The sequence below is a fragment of the Cricetulus griseus genome (genome assembly GCF_003668045.3).
Source record: "Cricetulus griseus strain 17A/GY chromosome 1 unlocalized genomic scaffold, alternate assembly CriGri-PICRH-1.0 chr1_1, whole genome shotgun sequence".
NCBI lineage: Eukaryota > Metazoa > Chordata > Mammalia > Rodentia > Cricetidae > Cricetulus > Cricetulus griseus.
In genome coordinates, this window is record NW_023276807.1 from 141,274,128 (window position 1) to 141,299,720 (window position 25,593).

The following is a 25,593-nucleotide window of genomic DNA, read 5'->3' on the forward strand; positions in this document are numbered from 1 at the left end:
ATCACACACAGAGAGAACAGAGAACAAGAGAAACACACACAGAACACACAGAGAGACACTTAGTCTCCGGCTTTATCTCCACACCTATTATTGGCCCCTATAGTTCTCTAGGCCATAATTATTGAAACTTGCATTCACCATCTAACATTGACTAATAAATTGCTCTAAAACAAAGTGGCTTAAAAGCATGACTTACTGTCTGTCTCTCAATGTGCTGGGGGCCTCAGAATGGGTGCCTGGCCTCCCTGAGCAGTTCCAACTTGGAGACTCTCATGACGTTGTAGCCAGGTGGGAGGGGGAGCCACTGCCACTTCAATGGCTGACTAGAGCAGGAGCCTCCTCTGTTTGGGTGGCTCACTCCCATGGCTGACATGGTGGAAGTCTTGGTTCCTCTTCGTTGTGTCACTCCAAAGTCATTTCTGAAGGCAGTCTGACCTTCCCATAAGGAAGTCAAAAGAGCTAGGTAAAAGGTGTGATGTTGCTTATGACCTGATCTTAGGAATCATATGCTGTTATTTTTCTTGTCTTCTATTGGTTACTTGGGCTAACCGTGGTCCAGCCTCTGAGGGAAAAACACACATCCCAGAAAATGAGCATATGACCTGCCAGCTGCTTGACTCTACATTTTGGGGTCAACTTCCCCACTCCTTCCATCTTAGCCAAACTTACAACTTGCTATGACAATAGAAATTGGGGAAAAAGATAGTGTAGGGATCCTAAACCGAGACCTTGGGGAGATTTTTCTTTTCTGGTGTCATCCTGTTGGTAGTGAGTGACAGGACACCTGTAAACTTTGGGGACCGTGGTTGTACCCAGCTGGAAAGGAGGGGGCAGAACACAGCTCCAACCCTGAGGGTCCTTGGTGGGTGGAAGGGAGGCAGAAGCCCCAACCCAATGTGACCCAGTCCTCCCCAGTGTAAAGAGACAGACAGCCCCACCCTTAGGACAAGCCCTAGCCCTTGGGAGTCTCAAATACAGCTGAGGGATTTCGGGAGACAGTGGTCCTCTGAAGGGGTCAGCAATGGAGAAGACTCCAATCGGCTCACTTGATATGATTTCAGAGGCAGGACCAGATGCCATCACGAAAGGGGAATCTATTGTTTAAAACTGGAATGCCCCAGGTACCTAAGGATAGGGAATAAGCAAAAATTGAAGGTTGCAATTTAACCTGCTCAGATAGGAGAGAGTTCTGGAAGGCAGGTGTGTAGAGCAGGGCCAGATGCAGACAAGTCAGTGAGTGCACGCAGCAGGAGGTCCTGCTCAGGCAGGCAGGTTCACAGGGAAGGCAGCTCCACTGCTGTTGACTGGAAGCAGACCTTGTGGACTTGGAATAAATAGTGTTTGATAGCTAAGGTCAGCAGGTAGGTCAAACACTGGAACTAGGTGTCTGACGTTTACTGCTGTAGATCCCAGATGCAGTCTATTTAACATGGAAGCAGTCTTCTTGGCACCCACACATATACTATTAAATATCTGAAATTGTATAATTTTTTCCCTAAATTTTATTTTATGTATATAGATGCTTTACCTGCATGTATGTCTGTACACAAGAGTTTCTGGTGCCCAGGGAGGCCAGAAGAGAGCAAGGAAGGACTGTTTGGTGGGGAGGAGGGGCGGGTGAGGGGTGGGGTGGGTGGTGGTGGGGTGGTATGGAAACCAGCAGGAAGAGGAGGGAACTAAATTATGATATGTATGTATACATATGTATGAAAATAAAATGGACATCACAGCCTTACTTTGAATGCAAGCTGAAAATTAGCTTAGAAATTGCATGCTGATTGTAATTCAGAATTCATTTTGGGGGAGCATTGAAGTGGAGTTGAAGCTACTTTGTGCAAATGTGACATATTGACATATAAAGATTTGCTAAGCAAACAAATAAAAGTAACTAACTATTCACTTAGTAAATATGAGAAAATGAACATCATTAAAGTCTTAGCTAGTGTCCTGGTTAACTGGTGCCATATGGAGGTCTTAGATCCAATTTGCCAGTCAGTTATTTTAAACAGCTCATTTGCCTTGTCCCCTGGCCCCAGGAAGGCCCTGTGACTTTAGATATGCAGACTCACACACACACACACACACACACACACACACAACACACACACACACACAGAGAGAGAGAGAGAGAGAGAGAGAGAGAGAGAGAGAGAGAGAGAGAGAGAGAGGATGCCTTACCACGTGACAGACACTATTAAAAAGATATTACACTCAGTTGCATTTAAGTCCCAGTCCCACAGCGGGTGCAGAACACAAATGGCCAAGTCACTCAGTTGAGATTAAGTGACAGTATGTAGAAAAGCCAGAGTCCCATCGCCTGGATCCCAGTCTGGACCGTTTCAATGTGTACTTGTCCACAGTTGTACCAACCAATTTCAGTGTCTCTGTGAATTTGATTCCTAAGTAAGACAGAGTTGGTCCTTGAATGCGGTGAAGGTTACCACACTAAGCACAGAACTCAGATCTACACCCTGAAGCTTTGATGGTAAGGGTAGGCCAAGTTCAAGGCCAGCCATGTGGCAATTTTAGAATGGCAAGGCAGCTGCCAATAGCGTGAGGAAGACCTGTGGGCAGTGGATGCCATGCCAGCTTTTGCGGTGGGGCCCAGCACAGGGCAGGTGAGGCAGGCCAGACATCTTCTGCTCAAACATGTGTTTCTGATTTCCCAGTCTTGGGTCTTAGAGGAAAAGAATGAGATTGGCCAGCATTTTAGAACAGTGTGGTTGTGTGCTTGCTAATTCAGTTTCTTTGTATTAGTTTTCTCACTTTAAAAATGAAAACATTTGGGCTGGAGAAATGGCCCAGATGTTAAAAATAAGTATTGCTCTTTCAGAAGATTCAAGTTCAGTTCCCAGCACCCACATGAGTCAGCTCACAACTGCCCAAATCTCCAGCCCCATGGTGATCTGATGGCTTGGGCTTCCATGGACACCTGCACATTCACATAACTAAAACAAAATAAATACAAGAGATGGGGGAGGGAGAGGAGATTCTCACAGAAAATGTTTGACCATCCAGAAGCAGACATAGGACAAGTGAAAGACCCTGGGTTCTCTGCCCTTCATTACTTTGCCACTCCATGCCTGTGCAAAAACAATCACTGTGCCACTGTGAGCCTCTGGGTGTGGGACCTTCTAAACATCTTTCTGCACACATTTACATGTACACCAACACACAAAAACTTTCTGCACACAAACTTTCAGCACACACACATTTTCTGTACACACACACACACACACACACACACACACACACACACACACACACACACACTTTCTGCGTGCACCCCCAGGCTATTTTAAAGAAGAGAAAATCATTCCCATGTTCCAGAGATTAGTACTTAAGAAGTTTTAGTCTGCATTTATATTTATTTATTTACTCACTCATTTACTCACTTCATATATGCATTTGTGTGGGGGCGGGAGTCAGAAGACAACTTTCAGGAGCTGGTTGTTTCCTCCCAACAAGTGGATCCTAGGATCCAACTTGGATTATCAGTTTTGGTCTCTTGTCCCTTTAGCCACTGAGCCATTTCAATGACCCTGATTGATACTGTTGGTTACTGTTCTAGAACATGCCAGAAAGAAGCAAGGTAGGAATCTGTGTACTTAGGGATGCATCCCTGTGTTCTCCAGAGACCTTCATAACTAATTTGAATTAATTACCATTTACGTACCACTCACAGGCAACGGCTACTTTACTTGATAGTATGGCTCAGGGAAGGGTGTATACAACAAGGTTGTCTCCATATAACACCTGGTGGAAGAGATCTGTCCCCACATTTTTCCCAGGGAGTGGCTCCTTCTGTGCTCCAATCCTGGTCCATGGGAGAACTTGGGACACTGCAGATGAAAAATACTATGTGGAAATTATTTAAAATGTCCACACTCATGGGAGGTGAGGGAGAATTATATTGATCATCAGATGCCTTTGTACTAAAGGGAAATATAGAGTTCGAGCAATCCTAGACTGGGAAAATTAATTGAGTCTCCTTCTTTGCATTTACGAGAACAATCACACAACAAAGTCCTATCTGATGGTCATGTGCTGATTGCAAAGAGGCTTCCAAAGGATGATGCTGTTCTGGTTTTAATGTGAAGTGTCTCCCACGGGCTCATGTGTTTAGACATGTGTTACTTGTATGGGATGGCTGTTTAATCCTGAGGGAGTGGAGTACTGCAGAATGATGTGGGTCAATGGGGGCCAGCCTAAGGCTTCCTATGGCTTCCAGTTTCCTGAGCACAGATACACCATGACCAGCCAGCCTTCTGCTCTTGCTGTCATGCCCACCCTGTCATTATGGAATGATCTCCTTGAATTCTAAGACAGAATAGACTCTTCCCTTAATTTGTTTCTTGTTACTTGGTCACAGTGTGAGAAAAGTCACTAAGACAGAAGCTAAGTCCATCTAATTTCTCCTGGGCAAATATTAAATTAATATTTGAATATTTTTATTCTTTCCTCTTCCTGGTACCTCCTAAGGCCAAATAGCCATCATTTCACTGTTTTCCCTTGGCCTGTCCCCCACCTACATTTTTGTTGCTCATTTGTGGATTTTTTGTTTTGTTTTGCTTTTAATAGAGCTGGGAATTAAACCTAGGGCCTTGTGAATGCTACTCACATTCTGTATCACTGAGCCACACTTTAAAACATAAAAACAGTGGGTTTGGAGAAGAATATGGATTCTTTGCCAGGCGTTGGTGGTGCAAGCCTTTAATCCCAGCACTGGGGAGGGGGGTGCACAGAGGCAGGAGGATCTCTGTGAGTTCGAGGCCAGCCTGGTCTCCAAAGCGAGTACCAGGATAGGCTCCAAAGTTACACAGAGAAACCCTGTCTCGAAAAACAAAACAAAACAAACAAACAAACAAACAAAACCCAAACAAAAAAACCCCAAAACAAAAACAAAACAAAACAAAAAACCAAAAAAGCAGAATCACTAAATCTCATCATGAGCTTCACAAACCAGGTTTGCAGGTAATTGTAATCATCTGTAAATTGCTTCCTTTGCACAAAGTGGCTGCAATCCAATACTTAGAAAAGTCCAAGATGACACTGCATGGACACAAGAGGAATGTGAGCCTGTCATTGGAACTTTCCAGAAAGAGCCTGGTTAGTAACTAGCCTTCCATACCCCAGACTGGATATGTGTCTTGGTTTCTTCCATCTCTTTTCAAATTGCCTGTGAAGTCAAGGATGCAATGATGACCAGAGCTATGTTGAAACCTCCAAGTATCTTTTAGGTAGCAATCATATTTGAAGTTAATAGATGTGCATAGTGGCCTTTTATCATTTGCTAAATGAAAAAAATCCTATTTTTAATTAAAAAGGAATTTCAGTTTATTATTTATAAATCAAATTGAAAATCTGAAGGAAGAAAATGAAAACAAATGACCAAAACCTTCACTCAGTGATCACAACTACTGATATTTGCGTGACTATTATTTCATACACTTTTGTTGTGTGGATATACAGATATGTAATTTTTGTCTTTAGAATTGCACCATCTAGAAAGGTATAAAGGCAAGTCCAGCTTCTAGGAGGTACACATGGAGTGTCACTAATGTGTGGGGGTCTGAAAAGTGCTACAGAGCATGGCCTTCCTGTGGACCCCCCTCCCCATGAGCTTCTGGCACTAGGTACCTTCTGTTTTCTCCCCCTCTCTTCTCCATCCCCCACCATTGTCCCCAGACTCATTTTAGTTTAGTTTAGTTTAGTTTTTTTGAGACAGGATTTCTCTGTGTAACAGCCCCGGTTGTCCTGGAACTCCCTTTGTAGATCATGCTGGCCTCAAACTCACAGAGATTCACCTGCCTCTGCTTCCCAAGTTCTAGGATTAAAGATATGTGCCACCACCGCCTGGCCACACTCATTTTTTTATAACTTCTTCCTAATCTCAAGGACAGAGAGCCATTCCAGGGTGTGGGAGTTTCTCTCAGCTCTTCCAAGAGGACTTTTCTCCTCACTGAGTAGAGAAGGAGTCATCTGGGGTCTCACAGATGCCAGCTGTGGGGGAAAGCACCCACAATCATGTTGATCCTGAAGACCACACCCTGCCCACTCAAACTCCTGTGCCAGTCAGCTTTCCATTGCTGTGACAAGATGCCAGAGGTAGACAACTTACAGGAAGGAAGGGATTATTTAGGCTCCTGGTTTCAGGGATCCCGTGCTGCTTGGTCTTGTTGCTTTGAGTTTGTGTCGAGGCAGAGCATTATGGGAGGAGTACATAGTAGAGTAAAGGCCATGGTGGCTGGCTGGGAGGAATAGAGAGGAAAAGTCTGGGGTTCCAGCAGTGCCTTTGAACCCACCTGAGATGCTAACTTCCTCCCAGCAGGCCCCACTGTAAGAAAAGTTATTTTATGTGTATGGGTATTTTGCTTGCATGTATCTCTATGCACCATATTCATGCCTGATACTCAAAGAGATCAGAAGGGGCCTTTGGAACCCATGGAACTGGCATTAAATATGGTTATTAACCACCTGTGGGTGCTGGGAATCGAACCCAGGTCCTCTGGAAGAGCACCCAGTACTCTTAACCACCGAGCCATCTCTCCAGCCTCTAGACTCCACTTCTTATAAGTTCTTGCCCCCTCCTGAGAGTGTTTCAGGTTGAGGACCAACCTGCCTTTGAGCCTTTGAGAGACATTTAGGGTCTCTTCTCTCACCCTTCTACCACCCTACACTGGGAAGCTGTACAAGGAGCAGCAGTGACTCATTCTAGTACTTTGAGGGTAACAGAAGACATCAATGAAACTGACTTTCATCACTTTTTCCCCATCAGGCCAGAATCATTCCTAAGGTATTCCATCTTTAAACTAGGAATGATGTTATCTTCTTCACAAGGTTGTTGGGATGATAAAGAGAAACACATATAGCAGTGTGAAAAGACCATACGTTAGATACTTCAGCTGCTGTCTGACAGTCCCCCAAAAAACTCTAAGGGTATCAGCCTTGGGATGTTCCTGGATCTGGTCCTTAGCTTTCAAAGTCTAGACATTAGATAGTTCATTTAGCTCATTGTTGTAGGGTCTTAGCCCAACCACGGAAGGCTGAGCTGGGTCCCAGGAAGGGTAAGTGCCTGCTTGCCCATTCCCCAGCCTCCCAGAGTCCCAGAGACAATCAGACACAGCAGGGAGTCTAGTCAAGCAGGAATTCATTTACTGTCCCACAGCAAGCATCTTTTAAAGCAAAAAACCTCAGTGCAGGGGCAGCCAGCCAATGGTTTTAAAGGTCAGCCTATCACGAACCTAGGCGTATGTGCTTTACCTAATGAACACGAGCTGTTCAAGCAGTGACCTCATCTGGTTTGATCTAGCAACCAGTCATCTTTTTTGGTAAACGACTCAGGACTCACCAATCTACCTTTCCCTCAACACCATCTTTGACTAGCTCGTGTGCCCTCCAATTGTCAAAATTCATTAGAGACTAAAGTACAAGCCAAAACCATAGTCTATAAACATTAAATGTGACATGTCCAGCTGATGGCCAAGTCTGCAAGGAAGATAAATCATAGGGAGATGGTTCCTGGATGAACTGCTTAGGCAGGAATTTGGTGACATCTTGACTGACATCTCATTGTGACAGGTCATGGCTACCTGGAGGGACCATGCTGCTATAAGGACAGCAGGCTGGAAGCATGTGATCATTGCAGCTTTTATCTCTTCCATTTTCCTCCTCTGGTCACCATAGTGACTCAGCCATGACTACATGAACATTTCTCCCTAAGGGGCAGCCACGCTTTGATTTACACCATCTCAGGTAGAAATGTGTGCCACCGAACAGGTATTGATATAAGGCAACATGCTGTAGTCTAGAAAAACCAAAGTCAAGAAAAGACTAAATTAACCAGGTTTTTAAAATGAGCTGGGGCTCAACTGGTAAAGGGCTTGCCATACAGGCATAAGGCCCTGAGCTTGGCTCTCTAACACCCATTACAAGGCAGGCAGTGCATGCCTTTAATCTCAGCAGGGTCCCTAGATCTTGCAGACCAGTTAGTCTGGCTAAGTCAGAGAACTTGCAGTGAGAGCCGTGTCTCAAAAAAAAAAAAAAAAAAAAAAAAAAATGAGGTGGAGAAAATATTGAAGGTCTATGGCCTGAATGTACTGGATCTCGTCTCATCTCAGAAGCTAAGCAGGGTCGGGCCTGTTTAGTACTTGAATGGGACAAAGTTCTGGCTTCCACCTGAACGTACAGCCCTGCACACACACACACACACACACACCACACACACACACCACACACACACACACACACACACACACACAGAAAGAGAGAGAGAGAGAGAGAGAGAGAGAGAGAGAGAGAGAGAGAGAGAGAAAGGCTGTCTCCAAATCTCTGTGCTTAGAGCAAGAGCACAGGGACAGCCTTGAGCAAGCCACTGCCTTCCCTCTCCTAACAGTATCTGCCTCACAGGGCTGTTGCAGGGAACTCGTGAGTTAATCTGTGTGAAGTTCTACTAACAGTGCCTGGCACATACCTTGTGTTGTGCTTGTTGTTCTCATTTGTAAGCTAAGCTTAGTACCTTTAACTTCCATACCTGTATATACTGTCACTACATATGACATGTGCATCCAGATATACAGCGGCTATTATTTGGGGTGTTTTAGAATGTTGAATAAATGGAGTCATCATGGACCATCCATTTTCAGTGTGCTTCCCCCAGTTCATTTGTGAAACCCATCCACCCGTGTCTTTCTAGTCTTGTTCACTTGTTCAGTCTGCTGTGTCAGATTGTTTCCATTGTAGAAAGAACACAATATGGCTAACTATTCTCCTTTTCTCGGAAAAATGCTGTTCGTCTTTGGTATTATGCATAATTTTTTATACAATATGATTGTGCATGTCTCCTTACAGACTTTGTCTAAATACATTGTGTGGCTTTTCTCTCAGGCAAAGCTTGACTGTGGGATCCTATTATTAGTTCTTAGGGGGATATTAGAGATTACAAAACTTGCTGAAAACACAATGCATGGTTCAGAGACCCCCCCCCCATGGTTCCATAACCCTCTTCTCATCTCTCCCATAAAGCATGAACCCTAATGAGGATGGGAAGCGGGAAAGTCGATAGGCTCTTCTAAACAAATCACGACCTTGAGGCAAGTTGTGGACTCTTTGGACCTCCATTTGTTCATTTGGAAAATAGTGGTTATCACTCGGGGTTCTTCCAGACTCAGGAGTCTTTAATGTCTACACCCTGCCAGACTCAGAACGGCATCAGAGCAGAGAAATCATCCCATGAATCCTTGTTGATTGAAATGGGGCCAATGTGACAAGATGCATTTTAAAATCACTCTGTTTGGCGAGCGCCAGAATACAGCGTTTCCCACAAAAGAGTGGAGAAAGAGACGAATCGAAAACCTTTCGGGAAACCTAAGCAACAGGGAAAGTCCCCCCTCCCCGCAAACAGAAACTGCAGATTATCATAGAAGGACTATCAGGAAATTGCACAATTTATAGGAATGAGATTAAAAACACTAATGGAATGAGACATTCCACTTTCAGGAGACAAAGCAGGGAGCCAGACCCAGTTGTGGCTCAGCAGACATTGCATCGGAAGTGGACAGCTCTAAACATCCTCTCTCTGCAAAAGGTCTGCCTCGCTGCAAGATTTTAAGCAAGGGTGGAAGGTTATCACTCCCAGCACAGACAGAATGTGCTGTGTCTCCATCTCCGAGTTCTCTGCTTGACCTTGCTTTGTCCTCTAATTATCTTCGGATGGCTTGCATCACTGCCTCCCAAACTCTTTCTTCGCCCTTGAAGAGAAAAAGAAGGGGTCTCTAAGTGAGATAATGCGTCCAAGTCTCCTACCGATGCCATAAAATAACTTAACAGTGTAAGCAAGAGCCACGTTCCTCCCAGGATGCAGAGCGGAGCCCACACTGCATGAGGAGTGAACAAGAACCAAGGAAGCAAGCAAGGGGGAGAATGACCACAATCGAGATGTGGACCGGAGTGCACCCGAAAACAGGACATTGCCACTTCGGTGCTTGTCCTAACTCTGCTCCCTCAACAGGAACCCAAGCCAGGTCCATGGAAGCTTAGCCATAGAGCCTGTCTCGCCCTATTTCGCCCACTAGGCATGACTACAAGCTAAGGATGTGGCCAGTGGGAACTGAGTGCTAGTTGAAATTCTTGTTGACTCTGAGGGAAAAGCATTTGTCTTCAGCTGACTTCCTCCCTGCTCATAGCTGAAATTGTGGTTGATAGGAGGCAATCAGCGTAGCTCTGAGGTATATTATTTACTGAATTGTGTCCCCAAGTTCATATAGGGAAGTCCTACCTCCCACTGCAACTGTGTTTAGAGATGGTGCCAATGAGGTGTTTACGGTTAAGTGAGGTGAGGGTAGGAGTCTAACCCAACAGGTTCAGTAACTTTATTTTTAAAGGTAGGGTTTTACTATGTAGCCCTTATTGGTTGAGAATTCTCTATGTAAATGAGGCTGTCCTCAAACTCCCAGAGGTCTACCTGCTTCCTGAGAGAGTGCTGGATTTAAAGCCATGGACCACCTCGATCAGTTTCCAGTGGCCTTTTGAAGAAGAAAAGCAGGTACTAGAAATGTATATAGAGCAAACCCCATGTTGGGACATGATAAGGACATGCAAGGCAGGGAGAGAATACTCACCAGAAACTGACTCCTGGCACCTGGTCCCAGCCAGAACCACAGTAAACATCAAGTCAGTGCAGCAGGATGACATAGGCGTGAGCCGGAGTCAGGCATCAAGGTGACAGGATATAAAACGAAGAGCATGGGTTCGTGGTGGATGGGAAATTGCCTGCCCTGGACATCCATGTGAGGGCATATAAACTTCTAATAATCTTTGCTATTTTAGAGTCTTTACTGAGGCTTGGCAATTTTTCTTTTCTTCTATAGAATTTTTATTTATTTTTAATATGTCAGATTCAGTTACATAAGGCCATTTTCATGCAAGTATATAAATGTTTGTCAACTTGATTGGTTAAGAAAGACCTAGTGTGCTAATAAGGTGCATTTTGGATTTCTCTGTAATGATTCTTAAAGAGAAGTTTAATTAAAGAGAGAAAGCCCATCCTGGATGGACTGGTGTGATAGATTGAATTACAGACTTACCGGAAAAACAGAAAGTGACCTGAGCACCAACATTCATCTCTCTGTGTTTTCTGACGGGGGCCACAGTGTGACCGACTGACTGCCTCACACATCTGTTCCCAGGCCTTTCTGCCATGATGGACTGTATCCTTCTTAAGCCATGAGCCAAAGCAAATCCCTCTTTCTTAGGTTGCTTGTGCTGGGTATTGTCACAGCGATGAGAAAGGTGGCTAATATAACTACACTGTTTAACTTAGCAGTATTACGTTAGTTAATAACTCAACCATGGTGAAGTGAGCTATTTTTAAATATATCCTTTTCATCCATGTAGTCTAACTAAAATCCCTAACTGGGTATTGGTGGCATAAACGCTGATCTGTGCTAAGAGTAAATTTACACTATCTGAACTGGAGAACCCACCAAGGGTGCTTTAGTACTTTTGCTCCAGTCACCTATTCCATATCGTCCACTGGATAGAAAGGAAGGTTGTCCTGTGGATTCAGAGTGTCTACCTGGAGCTAAGACCCACATGCTGAAGGTCTGGTAGTCAGTCAGTAGCTCTATCGGGAGATAATGGAACCTTTAGTAGGTCGGATCTATCAGAAGGAAGTTAGGTAATTGGGATGCTTTTGATGGGGGATATTTGAGCCCAAATTCCCCCCCCCCCGCCCTTGGACACAATGAGGCAAGCACCTGTCTTCTACCACATTCTCTCTTCCACGACATTCAACTTTGCAGCAGGTTTCCTTTACCTAAGTGGCCTCAGAATAAAAGTCCTGAGGCTGTGAGCAAAGATAACCTCCCCAACTTCAGGGTGACTGCCGTGGGTAGTTTATCACTGTGTTAGGAAAGCTACACAGGCCTCTAGGCCATGTCACTATGCTTCAGACTTGACCCTCAAACACTCTTATACAATTAAAGCTGAGGAGTGAAATGGTAATACCAGAAAAGGAAAAAAATGGGCCTGAGAGGCATCAATGTGGTGCTTAAATTCATTATACTCGTTGGTGTCTTTGATCAAGAACTCGGGTTGGAGTGTCTTCCTCTCTCCACGTTGACTGTGCAAACAGATGTTAAAATTTGTCCTTAAGCTTTCCTAAAAGCAACAAAGAAAGCTCTTACAATTGAAATAACTTTTTGAAGGTGATAGAAGGGATATGCTGAAATCAGTCACGTCTGGGTGGATGGAACCTTGTCCCTTTCTCCTTGCTAAAGAACGCCTTGGCAGCCTGTGAGCTATTTATACAATGCACATGTGCGTATGCACAGTGCACTCACACACGCCGCCCGCCGTGTGCTATCTGTCTCCCACCTCTCAGGAGCCCTCTTCAGGCCCGGGGTTACCTCTGCCTTTGTTTATTTCCCATGACAGTCGCTATTTCTCTGCAGCTAGCAGAGCCCCTTCCCTTCCAGTTTATACTAACCAGTCGCCTGTTAGACATACAGGGAGACCCACCCCTGACTGTTGAGAGTGCTCTTAAAATGGATGGCAGTGTCTTCGCTAAGTATTTTGAGGATTTGCAACATCAAATATAAACGTTCCATTTGTCAGTCCTGGAGTGTGGGAACCTGACCTTGGCCATCTTTCCCCCTCCATTTCAGAGAAGTCCCTTTTCTTCAGCTGTGGAACTCTAGGCTACTGTTATGGATCATCTTTGGTGCGCCAGCCATGGCATCTGTCTCTTTTGAGTAACTCTCAGTTCTCTTTGTGTCATCTAGCCAAGGTTACACATGCCAGTATTCCATATGAATAGAACCTAGATCCCACTTGAGGAAGAAATGGACTCAGAGAAGAGTCTGTTTTCTTCACCTGCCCCTGATGTAACAGTGTGTGTGATCAAATGGCCACCTAATAGAACTATATTGATGATAATGGAGGTTTGATGATAAAGGAGACAGAGGCACGAGGCATTCATTACCTCATCTTTTCTCTCCTTTGTTGTACCTGACATCCTGATGTGGTGACTGGAGCTGTAGAAGCCATCTTGCAATAGTTGTACCTGGTATTCTTTTCCCACTGTTATACTAATTCCCTTTGTTTCTCTCTAGTCCCCCTCTTATACGATTTCTCTGATTCCTCTAATTTTCTTGTTGAGGCTTTCTTCTGGTTTACTTCCTTCCTGGAGTCTATTGGGTCCTGTCCATCATTGTGATGATGAGATCTAACCCCTCCCAAAGGGCGATGCTTTGGTGTCACTGTTACCTGTCTCTGTCTTTCTGATCCTCTCCTACTCCCCTCTCTCTCTTCTTCCTGCTTTTCCTCTCAATGTTCCTGCTGGGTGTCTACACAATAATTCTTCACTCATCATCCTTGGCAGTGGAATCCATCTATCTTTCCATATAGGTGGAACTGCTGATGCAAATGTAATGAAGGCTGTAACTGTTCAAAAGATCACACTATTTTCTTTCCCCTTGTCTGAAAAGGTCAAACTCTGTGTCTGTTTATGCATGTGTCCCACCTTTTCCACGAGTTCTTTTTAACATACCCAAATCATAGTTATTTTGATGATGTTGTGACCCTTTCGGCATCTCTGGGCTCATTCTATTGACTGCTTTAGTGCTTAACAGTAGGTTTCCTCTCTCTTTGCTTTCTTTGTGTCTTGATTTCTAATTGAACATGAGCATTGTGTTTGAAGAGACAACTGGTATTTATACACAGAAATGAGCCTGTCTGATTTTCTGGAGGTGTGGAGGGGTTAAGCTAGGTTTGGGTGTTGCTGTTGTTAGCCTTTGCTCAGTGGGAGGTGTTCTTCCTGCTGTACTCAAGGATCTCAGCTTTCCCTTCATGCTTGTATCTCAGAGAGTTTCCTTTCTACAGTAGACATCTTGGCTTCTCAGTATGCCTACTCTTTTTGCCCCCTTACCACCCACAGCCCCAAACTCTTTCTCAGATGGTATGCATTGTTGAGTAGTAAAGATTTCTCTATGCCTTCCCAGTGGCGGTAGAGTAAGGCTTTGGGTGTGTTAGCATCTTGAGGCTCAGAGGGCCCTCATTTCTTTCCTAGGGAGTGATGCTTTTTGTTTCAGCCCGTTCCCTGGAAGTGATAGGTCTTTGCCCAAGCTTACTTATTGTTTACTCAGAGGTGTGTGGGTCTTCCTTACACAAACCCTTTCCAAAGCTGCATTCCTCCAGCAATGTGAGGTTTCAGCTGGGAGAGTAGGGAGCACTTTTCAGGTTTTCCAGAAGCATCTGGCCCCTTCTTTCCACCGAGGCCACTGAGGGTTGAGGGTTGATCTGGTCCCCTGCCCTGCCTTTAGGAGCACCTGTGGGGAGGAACTAGGGAGTGGGGAGTCCCCTGTGTCTAGTTCCTGGTACACTAGCCCACACTAAGGCTTCAGGAATGTCCAACAGTTTCAGCTCCTTTCTTCTTGCTCATTCTTTGGCAGCCATCTTTTCTTTTTCTTCATTGCCAAAGCCAAAACAGCCAGTGTTGTCTCATTTCTCTTGGGAGAGCCCTGACTCTTCTTGGAATTCAGTTTCTTTGGTTGCCTTGAGACCTCAGTTCTGTGATGGGCTCAAGAACAGAAATGATTCTGTAGATTATCCACTGTGCTCTCATTGTTAGTATGAGAACAATGTACTTCTGTGGTTTTTACATCCTAAGTAGAAGCAGAACTTGCAGGAAGAAATCTTACCAGCTTTGAATCTAAAATTTGCCCAGTGTCTAAGTAGAAGGGGTGGGGATGGGCTGTGCTGATGGGCCAGAAATGTTCCACAGGAAAGAGGAGGAGACAAAGAGAAAGCCACGGGGTGAGGGCAAAGAAAGGCAAATAGCCAATTTTCTCATACTAGATATCTAGATCTCTCTCTCTCTCTCTCTCTCTCTCTCTCTCTCTCTCTCTCTCACACACACACACACACACACACACACACACACCAAAGGCAGAAGAGGCACTGTTTGTGGGGACAAAGGAGACCAGAATTGGGGAAGAGGGCCAAAGGAGAATAATAGTGGTGAATACGTACAAAGTACAATAGTGTATGTGTGGAAATGCTATAAGCAAACCAATTGTTTTGTGTGCTAAGCAAAAATAGTGATAATAGTGATAGTTCTTAAAATGAGTGCTAGTCTATAAATTTAAAAATAAAATGTGTCTGGCATCTGACCACTTATCATCATCTTGATGCCCCCTATGGTGGTTTGAATGAGAATGGCTCCCACAGGCTGGTATGTTTGAATACCTGGTTCCCAGTTGGAACTGTTTGGGAAGGATCAGAAGGGTGACAGTTATGTGAACTGATCTGTTGCATGGCCGGGGAGGGGGACACAGCTGGCTGGCAGTAGTGCCAGGACGTCTCCCAGTGCATGAACTGGTTTTCTGGAGCCTATTCTCTATGATGGGATACCTTGCCGAGCCTTGATACATGGGGAGGGACTTGATCCTGCCTCATCTCGGTATGCCAGACTTTGTTGACTCCCTAAGGAAGTCCTTACCCTTTCTGAGGAGTGGAAGTGGGGTGGAAAGGGAGAGAGATTGGAGAAGGGGAGGGAGGGAGGAACTAGGGTTGGCATGTAAAATGAAAAATAAATTTTATAAAATAAAAAACAAGGTGTGGCCTTGTTGGAAGAGGTGTGTCACTGGAGGGAGGGCTTTCAGGTTTCGGAAGAATCACACCATTTCCAGTGTGCCCTCTGCCTACTACTTGTGGATCAAGAAGATGTGGGCTCTGAGTCCCTCCTGCCACCATGCGTTTGCTCTGCTATCATGGACTCTAACCCGCTGAAACCGTAAGAGCTTTCGTTTATAGCTACATTGGTCATGGTATTTTGTCACAATAGAAAAGTTACTAAGGTGCCTCCAGTCCTGGTTGCATGGACCGTCACATCTCACTCAATTTATCACAAAATGTTCTAGGTGAAGTCCTGGCCTCTACTGTCACCTCTAACATGCTCTCTTCCAAACATCACTCCATCTATCAGATCAGAATACGAAAATCCAAATCCTTCAAATGCCATCTGTGGCCATCCATTATCTGCCATGTCCCCGGCTCCCTCTGCTCTGCTGGCTTGCTTACTATAGTCCACCCCTGAAGCCTCTATGCCCACCCCACATCAGGGGCACTTTGATCATAGAGCTTTGCAGTGGCTGTTCCTTATCTCTGGAACTCTCTTCCCTGGGACATCTGCATGTTTACCCTCCTCTTGACCCTTCAGGTCTATGTCTGAGTGACACTCTTGTCAATCTGCTTCAATTGCAGCCCACCCACCCACAATCACTGTTCTGCTTGATTTTCCCATATCATACTTACTCCCTTCTAAAGTATCACAAACTATACTGATTTCAATAAATACTTTTGATTATAGTCTACCTTCCTCTCTACCATATTACAGGTTGTGACCAGCAAAAATATAGTAACCTTCCCCTTCCCCTTCCCCCAACCCCTGTGGCGCTAGGAATGGAAGCCAGGGCTTTACACACACTAAGCGAGCATTGCACCATTGAGTTCTTTTTTCAGCCAATGGCTTTTAGAGACAGACTCTCTATTTAGCCCAATCTAGCCTTGAACTTCCAATCCTGTCTCTACCTCACAAATGCCGCAATCACAGATGTGTCCTGTCAGCTGAGATATTATTTGTTTTGTTTCATGATTTATCTCAAGTGCCAGAGCCACATCTGGAACACAGGAGTGTACCCACAAACACTCCCGAGAGAATGAATCCACACTGACCTAGGTGGTTTCTGTGGGTGACAACTGCTGGAGGCAGTCAGCATTCGTATCCCTGGGCAGTGGGAGCTAAATGTTGAAATTGTTTCATGAGGTCTACCCCACAACAGACAGAAATTAAAATGCCCAGGTAAAGAGGAGCCTTATGAATTTTGCAAATATGTATAGAAACAAAAGTGTGTGTTACACACTTTAGGATGGGTAGTGGTAGGTAAGGATAAGGAGAGTGTGGGAGGGAGATAAAGGGAAAGAAACAATGAAGCAAGAAAAATGGAAGAGAGGAAAAGAAAGTCAGGGGGTCCCAAAGACAAACTAAAATAATAAATGCAACACGGAACTGAGCTAATTCAAGCCCAGTGGTGGCAAGACATTTCCAAACACCCTCTTAGAACTTTTACTAGCTGTTCCTCCCCTCAGTGGCTTAGACAAGAGTTTACTGTGTCTTCCCTCGGGTTGTGTGTGTATGTGTGTGTGTGTGTGTTTGGGGGGGTGCTGTGGTCCAGGTGGGATATATTATGCAGGGACAAAGACTGAGATGAAGTCCCCTCTGTGGCTGAGGGAGGGGCCCCATGATGCCTTGGGCCAGGAGAGATTTATAGTGCAGCTCAAGCAGCCGAGTCTGTAGTGTATTGGGTTGTTCTCCCAGAAAGCCTCCAGTTTCTGTCTCTAACATTAACCCTTTTTTTCCTTCTTTCTGACATCTCCACCAGTAAACCATTTTCAGTCCAGGGATAAGCCAGTCTGACCTTCTGTATGCAGCTCGGGATCAGTTGTGGGGCTTTTGGAGTGTTTCTGTACTTACTGATGTATAGCAAGCTATGAACGAATGAAATAAAATAAATCTCAGAGTCACCAGGCCCTGAATGGGAGGGGCTCTGTCCCATGTGGTTCATATATTCTGCTGTTTTCCTGGAACTGAGCCCCACGTTTCTCTGAACAGGAGACACATGAGTATTTATTGTGAAACCTTCTAAATTGCAGGGGACAAACATTGTGTTCCTAACAGCACGGAATAGACCCTTTGCTCATCCAGCTCAGTGGGTAATCTGTGTTTTCTGTTAGAGACAGGATTTAGTGCTTTTCTCAAAAAGATGCTTTGGGGCAGGATGGAAAAAAGGAAACAAACCCGTGCTGTGCAGGCTGGAGGGGACTGGCTGTCACCTGTGTATGAGCTTCATGCAAGGCTGGGCTGAGAAAGAGAGACCAGACTGTGTCTGCTATGGATTAGATGTGGTTTGAAAGTAGCTGTATGTTGGAAGCCTGATCCTTACTGTCATGGTTACCAGGTGGTGTGACTTCTAAGGGATGGGATCGAGAAGGAGGTCCCATCCTGGTATCTCTGTCCCTTCTGTCTTTCTGGGTGACCTCTCTTCCTCATGTAGTCTTGGTATAATGCCTCAGCAAAGCAGAGTGTAAGCTAGCAACATGCCCCTTGACCACGAGGACTGAAGCTAAACAACCTTCCTTTCTTTATGAGTTCCCAGCCTTAGGCATTTCATTATAATAACAGCAAATGGATTAGTGGAGCATCCCTCAGTAGAAATAGCCACAAAGGTCCTCCCGAGTATAAGGTGACTCTGGTCAGAATGGACTGAAGTTTACGTGTTAAAGTAAAGCTGGCAAAAGAAATTTACTCTCTCAAAGAAAGTGGGACAGAAAGGCCTCCAGCCTTTCTCTTTCATGGAGCTCACGAAGCAAATCTTCCTGGGGTTTTCAGGATAAATGGGCCAAAACATCGGGAACTCAGGTGTCTTTCACAACAAAGTGGAAAAGTACTCTCTGAAAATGCACCCCAGAGGTCCCCCCATCTCCAAAACTTCCAAATATATTTTAAGCAATCTAGCTGATTTCAAGAACAAAATCAATTTATAGTTATAAATGTTATAGCTTGAATAATAAATAGTAAGTTTTCTACTTTCCTAGGCAAATTTCCCTCAAGGTAGTGGCCTGGTTGAGGCCCTGACATCTGCAGTCAGGGGAGAGTTTCTGGGAAATGCAGCTGCTGGCAGCTGCTTCTCCTTGCTTCATGATTCTCCTGCCTTGTTCTCTGGCTAGGCTTGCACCATGCACAGCTTATAACACTGGGGGGAAATGCTGAAGGTAGAGGAAGTGAGAGATGACTCACATGTTCAAAATTCACTTATTCATGTATTCAGTTATTCATCCAAAACATAGTCATCAAATAGTGAATATGTGCCAGGTACTTCTGTGTGACACAGGATGCCTGAGTGTGCTAGGGCAGACCTAATGAAGCCTCACACGGTGCTCTAGACAACAGCAATGCATGGTCTCACAGCTCCAGAGGCTGGAAGAGCAATGTAGAGGTGTCAGCAAGGCTGGCCCTTGCTGAGGAGTGAGAGGGCCTGTCTTCCATGCCTCTCCCCAGCGTCTGGTGCTTTGCAGCCTGAGGTCAGTGTTCATTGGTTTATAGAAATATCACCCTGGGGTCTGCCTCCATCTCCTTACGATACATATTGTCTCCAACTTTCCTCCCCAATAAAGACACTAGTCACAGCAGAATTAAGATCCACCTTAATGGCTCCATTTGAATTTACTGTCTCTGTAAACCCCCCCACAGAGAGCCCTCAAGTTATGGTGGTTCCTTTAAGATTTTCCACCTTATGATGATGCAAAAGCAAATTGCATTTAGTAGCAATGGGGAATTGAGTTCCAATCTTTCCCCCAGGATAGTGATGTTATGTGCTGTGATACTTGTTCATGATGATGGACACAGTGGTGAGCACAGCTCCTGGGCAGCCCAAGATCGTAGGGAACAGACAGGCACTGTGCACTGTGATGCAGAGGTAGGGTGTTCAGTAGGTTCAGTGGACTATGGCAGTTTTGTCTGATGATATTTCCAACTTGCAATATACTTACCCGCCTAGCCCTCTGTAAGTCAAGGAACACCCATGGCCCTAACTACAGTCATGTTCTGAATTGTTAGGCATTAAGAATTTGAGTTATGAACTTAGAAGGCACACAATTCAAGCCCTACTGTAGTAGTGGCCTTTCTTGCTGTTGTGATAAATTGACAAAAAAGCAATATAAGGAAGGCGTTTCTGTGTATAGTCCACCATGGTAAGGCAGTCATGGTAGCAGGGTCTTGAGGCAACTATAGTCAATAAGTGGAAGGTGATGAATGCTGGTGCTCTGCATGAGAGAGAGAGAGAGAGAGAGAGAGAGAGAGAGAGAGAGAGAGAGAGAGAGAGAGAGAGAGAGAGAGAGATTATTATGTAGTCCTGGCTAGTTTAGAATTCATTCTGTAGACCAGGCTGACCTCAAACTCACAGAGGTCTGCCTGCCTCTAACTTCCAAGTGCCAGAATTACAAGTATGCACGCTTGCCTAGATCTTGTGGTATCTGCTGGGTTGGTCACTTTGTTTAACTCATCCCTTTGAGCTATAGCAGCTGGACCCATCTGAAGAGGCATCTTCCTCCAAACCCAGGAGCCGAGCATCTCCAGCATGAGTCGGGAAGTAGAAATTCTATCTAGGTGGTACCTTTGCACCCAAAGATCCCTGTAATAGCATCCTAGAAGACTACACAAACAGGGAACGGTGGTGCATACCTTTAGTCCCAGCACCTTGGAAACAGAGAGAGGCCTGTAGATCTATCACAGGTGGATCCAACCTGGTCTACATAGTGAGTTGCAGGATAAAAACAACAACAAAAGACAAACAAACAAAAACTTTTTAGAAAAGGCTGGCAAAAATCCTACTTCTAATTTGATTCAGAAAATTAGGGTGTTACGCAGGGTCCCCATTTCTCTCGTTAGACTGTAATTGAGCAGACTTTGTTTTAAGTGCTCCAGGCTAGCTTCTTTATTTTGAATCCCAAAATTTGTGATTGGGATATACTTCTCTCGCTGGCAAATTATTGTAAAGTGGTCTGGGAGAGCCAAAACAAATCTAATAAAATTAATGTTATTTAACAGGGAAAATATTCTAACATAATACTTTTAAGATTTCTTTTGCTAATGTTGAACAGTTATTTCATATTGTATGGAACTGGAGAGTTGGGGAGATTGGGAGGTAAAAATGCCTTAGAAATCACCCCTGCCCCCACAAATGAAATCAACTCTACACCTTTATGTTGAATCTGGGAGGCCATTGGCCTGGAAAGAAAGCTTATTTAAGCTAACAGCCCCATGTGTCTTACCTGATAAGCATTGCCCACAGGTTAGCTCAGCTTTTTGTTTTGTTGTTTGTTTTTTGTTTTTTAGGGTTTTTTGTTGTTGTTTTTGTTTTTGAGACAGGATCTCACTAAGTAGTTCTGGCTAACATGAAACTCATTATCTGCATCAGACAGGTCTGGAACATACAGAGATCCACCTGCCTCTGCCTCCTTAGTGGTGGAATAAAAGGCGTGAGCTGCCATTCCTGGCTAGGTCATCTAAGTTTTACCTGTGACTAGTGACTCTGAGCTGGGCTGAGAGTCAAGGACTGTGGCTCCAGATGTACAACTGTGGGTCTGTGATGGATTTTGCAGTGAGGCTTCCAGACCCCAGTCAGTGTTTCCCCCGGCCCAATCCAGTTTCTATTTCATCTTGTCTCACCCATACATTGTATACACTCCAGGAACCTCTGAAACATACAACAGCCATCACTATCACTTGCCACAGAGGTAGTGTAAGTCCCTGACACCAGAACACCATGACAAAAAGTGCCACTCTTATTAAGACGTTATCACATGACCTGAGAAGTTAGACCTTCTGCCTAACTCAACCACAAGCTCATCTCTGAAGAAAGTGTCTCCTCATTCTTTGTTGGTGCTGTTCTCCTCAATTTCCCTTAGAACAGTCTAGAAATTCCTCCCAGCAGTTCTGCTTGCCCACCAACATCCATTTATCCTTTCTTTTCTCTCTCTCTCTCTCTCTCTCTCTCTATATATATATATATATATATATCTTTCCTTCTTTCTTTTGAAACAGAATCTGCATCTTAGTCAGGGTGCACAGCTCCTTGGCACAATGACATTTCCCAGTCTCTGTCATGACTTAGTGTGCTCAGCTCACAGAGTTCATTCTGGCCCAAGTTCTGTGAGCACAATCCAATCGTGCAATGACCAGGACACCTTCAAGGGGAGGAAGACACCTTTTCCTCCTTTTCATCTGTGTGCCACATACATCCGGGAAACACTGTCATCTTCAGACAGAGATGCAGACAACACCAAGGAGACACCTGCTGTTGTATGAAGCTGAAAGGTCCTCACAGGCACACAGTCTCCACGGTTGCTTCTCCCTGGTGGGGCTATTTTAAGAAGCTGTTCAATTCTTAGAAGGTGAATGTGGCAAAAAAGTAAGTTCAGGCTTCACTCCTGTCTTGCTGTTTACTTTCTAATCTGGCATAATATGAATGGCCCCTATCACAAGTTCACACTACCACCAACCCATCCCATATTGCCCCTTGCCTGATGAACAGAAAACTCTGTGAGAAAGCATGCATCTTTCTTCTTTATGTTATTTCTACTGGGTATCATGGTCACGGCCACACAAGAGCAGCCATACAGTGGTGGAGCCAGGAGTTAGAAGGAACTCCAAGAGTTATGTGTGAGAGAACACTCTAATTCAGTGTGGTGCTGCATGCTGTGGTTCCATTTCTTGAGACAGAGGCAGGGAGATCAGGAGTTCAAGGGCACCTTTTGTTTTGTTTTGTTTTTTTGTTTGTTTTTCAAGACAGGGTTTCTCTGTGTAGCTTTGGAGCCTATCCTGGCACTCAATCTGGAGACCAGGCTGGTCTCGAACTCACAGAGATCCACCTACCTCTGCCTCCTGAGTGCTGGGATTAAAGGCGTGCGCCACCAACAAAGAGCAACCTTTGATACATAACAAGTTCTGGGCTAGCCTGAACTACACAAGACCCTGCCTCAAACAAAAACTCTTATCCTGTTGAACGTATAATTTGCTGTTGACAATTCTTGTCTCTCATACAGATCTGTGCCTTCTGAAAGAACTTACTGATTTTTTTTTATTTCTTTCTAAGGTGTTTCTTAAATTTGCTTGCAGTACAGAAACATAGGGTTTTAAGTTAGACTGACCTAGCTTTGGACTCCACTTCTATCACTTCTCAGCTGGGTGACTCTGATCTTATCAATCTCTCTCTGAACTTTAATTTCCTCATCCCCAAATGCCGAGACAACCACACAAGAAACATCTTTCCACTATCATGAATTGCCTCTTTGCGGCTTTTCGTTCTGTTTTCTGCTTCTGGTTTTGAGGCAGGGTCTCACTTTGTAACCCAAGCTAGCTTCCCTCTCATCCTCCTAAATTCTGGGATTATAAGTACATGAGCTACCATGCCTGGTCTCTCTTGGTGATTTTCCTCATGCTATGGTGGACCTCATGAGTCACTATAGGAAAACACCAACCACAGAAACAACATGGTCACATCTGCTGCTCAGGCTTCCTAATCCATGAGCTGGAAATGCTGACACATACCCCCCACGGCACCCCTTCCCTGTAACCTGAGCAGCCCTTGACCTCTGCAGAGTCAAAGCTGTGATTCACCCTTCTCCAGTCCAACTCTGCAGAAGAGACTGCTAGAATTCTAAGTTCCCAGCTCACTCTGCACACACTTGCAGATGCTTAGAGTTACAAGGTACTTAATGGTCATCTGGTCCAACCTTCCTTATGAAATGAATTCAGCCTTGGTGAAGATGTCCCTCCATGGCCAGTCTCTGTTGAGGCACCTGGCCTCTCTTGAATGTTCCAACATGGTCCCATGGCAGCCTGCTCTGGTTTTTGACAACACAGTCATTATAGAGTCCTTACGATATTTTTACCTCATTTCTGGAAGACTCATCACTTAGGCATTTTCACTCCCCAACACAGGATAGGATAATTCAGGGGCTGTACTCTGCAGAGCCAAGCTAATTCTTTATCGACTTCTTTGACTGGGTCATATGTGGGGGTTTGCTACAGTATCTCATCGTCTGCTATCTCCACATGGCTAGTGGTTTCCAAATGTTTTCAGTCAAGCATTTCCACAAGTAAACAACCATTCTGCAAACATCTCTCAACATACACATTTTATTTATATACATATACATGTACTCAATATACATCTGCTAACATTCTATAACATTAGGGACATAAAAACAGATGTTAAGGATGCAAAAAGTCAGAGTGGAAGCTCTACTTTCAACTCTGATTCCAGGACATGGTACAGCACTTCCCCTGGGCTCACAGCGCTGACCTTGGAAGCCACTGATCTATGCACAGCCTTCCCAGGCAGGATGACAGCTCTTTGAGTTCAGAGACTGCTGTTTGCTCCCTGCTGTACTATAATGTCAGTCAACACTGGACATCCTAGGACATGGTTCTAGAATCAAGAGTTATTCCCAATCACCCAAGCTAGCTTTTTTGTTTGTTGCACAGACTCCTCCCACCAAGCCAATCCACCCGGATCTCCTGACCTTCCCAAGCCCAGCGCATGCCTTACTGAGCTTGGCAACCTGTAACCCCACAATATCTTCCTCCACAAAGACATCACCATTTCCTTCTTCCCCTGTTTGCTTCATCATCTAAACTGGCCAGAATCACATGCATGCCAGGGAGGCAGATTTCACTTTATTTGCTTTAATTTTAAAAAAAATATTTATTTATTTACTTATTATGCATACAGTGTTCTGCCCAGGCAGGAAGAGGGCACCAGGTCGCATTGCAGATGGCTATGAGCCACCATGTGGTTGCTGGCAATTTAATTCAGGACCTCTGGAAGATCAGCCAGTGCTCTTAACCTCTGAGCCATCTCTCCAGCCCTCACTTGCTTTAATTTACTCGTTATTTTTGAGACAGGGTCTTGCTGGCTGTGTAGACCAGTCTAACTTTGAACTTGTGATCCTCCTGCTTCAGGCTCCTGAGGGCTGGGGAACAGGTGTGGCTCTACCCTGACTTAAAATTAAGGACCTTGTATTTCAGGTGGCCACTGGCCATTGCTGGCAATCCACACCTCTCCAAGCTTGTATACTTCATACCTTCACCCCTTCTCAAATGTCTAACAACCCTCCTGCCCACTCACTCACACAAAAATATTTTGCTGAGAAAAAAAAAAAAAAAAAACTGAAGAGGATTCCTGCCCATAGAACAGAACCTACCATACTTCAGGTCCTGTGCATCACTGTCCCTTACAGCAAGTGGCACTGTACCTTCTCCAGTTAGCAGCCTTTCCAGTGGTACACGGTGTTCCTCCATCCATGTAACCAAAGTGTTGACACCAACTACTCCTCCCCTTTGTCTTATACCAAAAATGTTCTTTCTACAGAATAATTACCATCTATGTACATGTTTACTCGAAGTCCCCTGTCCTCAGGCCTCTCCATTCCCCGCCTTACCCATATTTCTGTGTTCTCTGTACTCTGTGACTGTTAGTCACTCTAGTCTAATCATCATGTTCTTGCTTCCGGTTCTTTCTTGCACTTCGTTTGTTACCATAAACCTTTCCACCAAAAGCTGCCTGAGCCCCATTGCCACGTGTGTGCTTTACGACAGCCATCCGCCCAAGTTAGACCCAAATGAATACACAGAAACTTTTATTAGGTACAATGCTGCTTGGCCAATGACTAGGATTCTCATCTGCTAGCTCAGTCTTAATTATCATAAATCTATATATTTTATAAGACTTATCTTATCGGACGCCTTGTTGGCGTCCCTCCTGGCAGGTGGATCACATCCTGCTGCTGGAGCAGGAGCAGAGGAGACAAGAGGGCCCTTCCTGTTTCTCCTTCGCTTAAATATGAGTCTCCTTGCTATGTCACTTCCTGCCTGGATCAGCACTTATCTACTACATTTCCCAGAATCCTCTTTGACACCTAGTCCTGCCTAACTTGCCGTTTCATTGGCCAAACAGTATTTTATTTAACAAT